This window comes from Amia ocellicauda (assembly GCF_036373705.1).
Source record: "Amia ocellicauda isolate fAmiCal2 chromosome 11 unlocalized genomic scaffold, fAmiCal2.hap1 SUPER_11_unloc_1, whole genome shotgun sequence".
In the NCBI taxonomy this organism is placed as follows: domain Eukaryota; kingdom Metazoa; phylum Chordata; class Actinopteri; order Amiiformes; family Amiidae; genus Amia; species Amia ocellicauda.
This window is the reverse complement of record NW_027102659.1, coordinates 690,077-696,807: the sequence shown is the minus strand read 5'-3', so window position 1 is coordinate 696,807 and position 6,731 is coordinate 690,077. Positions and strand designations below refer to the sequence as shown.

Below are 6,731 nucleotides of genomic sequence, written 5' to 3'. Positions count from 1 at the left end.
AGGTTAAAAGTATTCTGAATGTTTTGATATCACACGCCATACCAACTGTTGTCTTCTACACCTTACGGTAGCAACAAATCTAACTACTGCTTTACTTTAACAATAATAATGACGGCGACCACGATGACAACAAGAACAACAACAACAAGAACAACAACAACAACATCATCATCATCATCATCATCAGATTTTAATTAAAAGTGGCTACACCAGCGTTTACAATTTCAACCTGTCGACGGACGGACGCTCTGAGTGCATCGATTGCGGGCACTCCAATGAAGAAAAGACACCCACCGCCTCCGGGGAACCACGAGGGCAAGCATGACGAAAAGGGCCAGCCCACAGTAGGCTGTTTCCGCCCGGTTTCGAACCGGGGACCTTTCGCGCGTTAGGCGAACGTGATAACCGCTACACTACGGAAACTGACACCGCTGCCTCTTGCTTCAAATGGTTACCGTTAAAGCCTGCTGGTAAAACGGGCTCAGGTGTTTCAGGTCGGCTAGGCTGTGAGATGGCGTCTGAAGTGCGGCGAAAGGATGCCATTTTCACTGACCTGTTTGGCATTGCTAAAGGGCACATCAGGACACTTCGGAAACTCTTTTAAAGGCAGGACGCCCTGCGCTCTGACAGTGCCTGCACTTAACCCAACAAGGTGATGCTGAATGGCTTGTTCAAACGTCTGGTGGTCTTCCTTCACCACCAGACTATCAGAGCTATTGTGCCTTCTACACCTTACGGTAGCAACAAATCTAACTACTGCTTTACTTTAACATTAATAATGACGGCGACTACGACGACAACAAGAATAACAACAACAACATCTTCATCATCAGATTTTAATTAAAAGTGGCTACACCAGCGTTTACAATTTCAACCTGTCGACGGACGGACGCTCTGAGTGCACCGATTTCGGGACACTTCGGAAACTCTTTCAAAGGCAGGACGACCTGCGCTCTGACAGTGCCTGCGTTTAGCCCTACAAGGTGATGCTGAATGGCTTGTTCAAACGGCTGGTGGTCTTCCGTCACCACCAGACTATCAGAGCTATACTGCGCCTTCAACTACATAAGAGTAACAGCAATGTCGCCGATCCTGCTACGGTCGTATTGTAACAGCAACAACATGTATCGATTTTAAAAGTGTCAGTTCCAGTGCCTCGCAAAGCTACCCTTCTGCGATCGTTTGTTCTCAAGGTCAGGATTTCTTGCCACTCCGAGGAAGAGAAAACGACGGCCGGCTTTGGGGCAGAGAGATGGCGACGGGTAACACGGCACTGGCACGCGTGCACCGCGGGTTGTTTCCGCCCGGTTTCGAACCAGGGACCTTTCGCGTGTGAGGCGAACGTGATAGCCACTACACTACAGAAACCGACCCGTCCTGGTGTTTCAAATGGCTCCCATCGAAGCCGGCTGGTAAAACGCGCACAGGGGTTTCCCGTGGGCCAGCCTGTGAGATAAAGGTTTCTATTTTCACTGACCTATTTTGCATTGCTAAAGGGCACATCAGGACACTTTGGAAACTCTTTCAAAGGAAGAACGCCCTGAGCTATGACGAGACTTACACTTACCCTAACAAGGTGATGCTCAATGGCTTGTTCAAACAGCTGCTGCTCGTCTTGTGCCACCATCAGACAATCACAAAGCTATTGTGCCTTCTACACCTTACGGTAGCAACAAATCTAACTACTGCTTTACTTTAACAATAATAATGACGGCGACCACGACGACAACAAGAAAAACAAAAGAACAACAACAACAACAAGAACAAGAACAAGAACATCATCATCATCATCATCATATTTTAATTAAAAGTGGCTACACCAGCGTTTACAATTTCAACCTGTCGACGGACGGACGCTCTGAGTGCACCGATTTCGGGACACTTAGGATACTCTATCAAAGGCAGGTCGCCCTGCGCTCTGACAGTGCCTGCACTCAGCCCAACAAGGTGATGCTGAATGGCTTGTTCAAACGGTTGGAGGTCTTCCGTCACCACCAGACTATCAGAGCTATACTGCGCCTTCGACTACATAAGAGTAACAGCAATGTCGCTGATCCTGCTATGGTCGTATTGTAACAGCTACAACATGTATCGATTTTAAAAGTGTGAGTTCCAGCGCCTCGCAAAGCTACCCTTCTGCGATCGTTTGTTCTCAAGGTCAGGATTTCTTGCCACTCCGAGGAAGAGAAAACGACGGCCGGCCTTGGGGCAGAGAGATGGCGACGGGTAACACGGCACTGGCACGCGTGCACCGCGGGTTGTTTCTGCCCGGTTTCGAACCGGGGACCTTTCGCGTGTGAGGCGAACGTGATAGCCACTACACTACGGAAAACGACCCGTCCTGGCGTTTCGAATGGCTCCCATCGAAGCAGGCTGATAAAACGCGCACAGGCGTTTCCCGTGGGCCAGCCTGTGAGATAAAGGTTTCTATTTTCACTGACCTATTTTGCATTGCTAAAGGGCACATCAGGACACTTTGGAAACTCTTTCAAAGGCAGGACGCCCTGCGCTCTGACAGTGCCTGCACTTAGCCCAACAAGGTGATGCTGAATGGCTTGTTCAAACGTCTGGTGGTCTTCCTTCACCACCAGACTATCAGAGCTATTGTGCCTTCTACACCTTACGGTAGCAACAAATCTAACTACTGCTTTACTTTAACAATAATAATGACGGCGACTACGACGACAACAAGAACAACAAGAACAACAACAACAACATCATCATCATCATCATCATCAGATTTTAATTAAAAGTGGCTACACCAGCGTTTACAATTTCAACCTGTCGACGGACGGACGCTCTGAGAGCACCGATTTCGGGCACTCCAATGAAGAAAAGCCACCCACCGCCTGCGGGGAACCACAAGGGCAAGCAGGACGAAAAGGGCCGGCCCAAAGCAGGCTGTTTCCGCCCGGTTTCGAAAAGGGGACCTTTCGCGCGTTAGGCGAATTTGATAACCGCTACACTACGGAAACTGACAACGCCGCCTCTTGCTTCAAACGGTTACCGTTGGAGCCTGCTGGTAAAACGGGCTCAGGCGTTTCAGGTCGGCTAGACTGTGAGATGGCGTCTGAAGTGCCGCGAAAGGATGCCATTTTCACAGACCTGTTTGGCATTGCTAAAGGGCACATCAGGACACTTCGGAAACTCTTTCAAAGGCAGGACGCCCTGCGCTCTGACAGTGCCTGCACTTAACCCAACAAGGTGATGCTGAATGGCTTGTTCAAACGGCTGGTGGTCTTCCGTCACCACCAGACTATGAGAGCTATACTGCGCCTTCAACTACATAAGAGTAGATAGTAGGGTTTTTTGGGCGCGGCCTATTTTGTTATGACGTATGCCCTAAGCTTATTAATATTCCTACGTCATAATTGGGGGGCGTGATTTTAGGTAGAGTTATTTCCTTAATTATTCCTACGTCATATCCGTCAGAAAGTGTGCACCCATAAAACCCTGAACAACAAGGCCACCCATAAATACCCCCACCCCTCTGAAGGCAACGCCCCGAAACTCTCCTCTCTATTTAAGAACTCGCGCTTCTATTAGGCAATACCTCTTTAATTCTCAGCTTCTGAAACATCCCGCTTCTTCATCATGTCCAGCGACATCAACATGAAACCCCGCAAGAAACAATCCCGGGCAAGGGTTCCTGTACTCACCAATTTGAAGATTGAACGCTCCTGGGTGTTGTTCTGGGGGGCTCGACGGGGTTACCGCTTTAAAAGGGATCCCAGCTATGTTGGAGTGGAGCTTCTTGCTTTGGGAGAGAAGGAGGGTACGTTGGAACCTTTTGAGACGGTAATTGAATACTCTTATGAGGACTGGTTGAAGGTGATGGCCTGGAGAGATCTGGGGCTTGTGGATAAGACTCTAGAAGGCTTGCAAGAGGGTCCAAGAGAATGCGAAATGGAGTCTCCGACTCAGGGTTTTGAAAGGTGTGAATGGGAAAGCTTGCAGAACTACGACAGACGACGTGTGGGGTTATGGAGGGGGGTCTGACGGCTCAGGGGCTACTCTCTTCTAAGAGGGCGGTGTGTCGTGACGTAGTGAAGAGATAGGATAAAAGGTGCAACAATTCATTCATGGTTTAAAATTAAAGAGAATGTCTTACCCGAAAGCTGCGGACGTCGACAGGCTCTACAGGCCTCTTCAAACCCGGGATCACCCCTGGTTCTATTCCCCAGATTTTGTATACACTCTGGAACCCTTTGACTGTGGTTACTCTCCAAGACCTCAGACCCCGGTCCCTCAGGACGAAACAACATGCGGTGCGATGGATGTCCAAATGAGTCTCGGGGATCCCCAGCCTCTGGAGCTCATGGAGGGCCTCGATTTTGCCGAACTGTCTACCGTCTGTGCGTCTCAGGAGGGGGTCAGTCCAATGGATGGAGAAACACCCCACAAACCACCAGGCGACCCAATGAGCATCGGACTGTCCCGGGGGCGTGATGAAGACGCAGGATTTTTGCCCGGGGTATGTGACCAAGTAAGCAGAGTGGTTAAAAGCACCCTGGTGTATATTCTGAGTGCTCTCATCGACCGAGCTCTGAAAGAAGTCTGTCGGGGGTGTGAAGTGAATCACCCCAGTCAGTTGAGACACAGTTGTTTGTTTGAACCAGACCGTTACTATTTCCTGTTCTATTTCAACGTGTTTTACAGAAGACTGAACAAACCGTGGCTGAAACCGGCACTAATCAAGGCGCTCTCTTACTCCCACATACATGTCACTGTGGGACAAGTCCAGAAAATCATAGATGAGATTTTGCTGGAGCTGAAAAAGGAGCCGTTTATAATAGAGAAACTTGGGCAGCTGCTCAATGACCTGGATGAGCCGAGTAGAAAAACCGCTGGCAAGCTAAAAGCTTATTTCTTCCGTAAAGAAGTTAAAGCTGGGGGCAGCGACGAAGAATTCGACATCTACGCCACTGATTCAGACTCTGACCTGAACTAAGGGACTTTGAACATGGGGAATGTTCTGGACTGCTTCTGCAACTGGTTCTGTCATCAACACTCTGCAGCTAACCTGAGAGCGCTATTACACCATGTGCTTGACAGAAAAGTAGCCAACGCGAGCCTTTTCTCTACAGATTTAACCATCGATGAGGATCAACTTTCAAACCTGGAAAAGTTAATGGCTGCTGTAACAAAGACCGGGGGGTACGAACACTGGGATGAAGCGCTCAAGGGGGCCAAGAATGATATTAGGCCATTTCATCAACATCTGTATGACCTTTTACTGAGCATGTTTAATACACCTCTATTTACTTTTAAAATAGGTCATATTGTTGTTTTATTTACATATGTAACTGAGGTGTGTGCCTACAAGATAAAGAAACAGGTATATTTGTTGATATAGATCAAGTAACCAATCATCTGATTTCTTTTTGTCTGGACCGTAGAAAAAATTGTTGTGTATGTTATACTTTTCTCAAATGTCTAAAAAGGGGTATCTGCTCTCCTGAAGTTGAATAAAAAACCTTGTATAAAAACTTTGCGCATAGTGTGGGTCTGTGTGGTTATTTGACAGAATGACTCGGCAAGCTCCCCAAATGCAGGAACTATACTACAACCCAGCCAAGATTGGGGGTTTGGCAGGTAAGAAGGGTTTTCAAAGAGGACTCGCTGAGGCCGGAGTGAAGGTTAATGATGTGGTTGTTTCAGAATGGTTACGGGAACAAGACGCCTATACCTTACATAAACCTCTCAGGATTAACTTTAAAAGAAACCGCGTATATGCAACTGACATAGATTCACAATGGCAAATGGATCTAGTCGATATGTCAAATTTATCAAAACATAACAATGGTCACAAATTGATGTTGATGTGTATCGATGTGTTATCAAAATATGCCTGGGCTCGCATTCTACATAATAAAACAGGTCGGGCGGTGACAAGGGCCTTTGAGGATATATTGTCCCAGGGTCGATGTCCTAAAAAACTGCAGACTGATAAAGGAAAAGAGTTTCTCAACAGAGAATTTCAGAATCTACTGAAGAGACACAAAATACATCATTTCACCACCGGTAATGAGCTTAGGGCATCGGTATTGGAGAGGTTTAACCGCACCATAAAGACCAAAATGTGGAGATATTTTACAGCGGTCAACACGTTCAAGTATTTTGATAAAGTTCAGGATTTTATCGATGCTTACAACCAAGGGTATCACACCAGTATTAAAATGAAGCCTTTAGATGTTGATCAAAGTAATTCTTTTAAGGTCTATAAAAAATTATACGGACCATTTATTAAGAAGGGAAAAACTACTTATTAGTTCAACATCGGTGATGTGGTTCGCGTTTCAAAGCTAAGGAGTACTTTTGCCAAAGGTTATGAAGAAACATTTTCTGACGAATATTTTACAATTACCGAACAGTTGGCTAGAGACCCCCCCGTGTACCGGTTAAAAGACTATGACAGGGAGGATATAGAAGGAACGTTTTACGAAGCCAAGTTACAAAAAATTATTGTGGGTAAAGACAGTGTATACAGAGTTGAAAAGATATTAGCTGAAAAAACCCAGAACCGGAAAAAATATGTGTTGATGAAATGGCTTGGATGGCCTGAAAAGTTCAATAGTTGGGTCCCGGAACAACAGGTTTGCGATATTCAATCCTTATAACAACATGCCCGCGGGTGTGTTGGGGGCATTACTTTCGATTCTCAAGATGGAATCAGGAGGCTTCTACGTGACTCTACCCAGTAATGCCTCTCTCGATATATATCCTAAAAA

The 6,731-nt window shown here is 46.7% G+C and overlaps 2 non-coding genes across 2 annotated transcripts; both read right to left on the bottom strand.

Moving 5' to 3' along the window:
- Positions 1-350: 350 nt before the first annotated feature.
- Positions 351-423, bottom strand: trnav-aac (transfer RNA valine (anticodon AAC)). The gene has a single exon. It is a non-coding gene; the product is annotated as a tRNA-Val (tRNA).
- An 872-nt stretch (positions 424-1,295) lies between these two features.
- trnav-cac (transfer RNA valine (anticodon CAC)) lies at positions 1,296-1,368 on the bottom strand. The gene has a single exon. It is a non-coding gene; the product is annotated as a tRNA-Val (tRNA).
- Between the last annotated feature and the right edge of the window lie 5,363 nt (positions 1,369-6,731).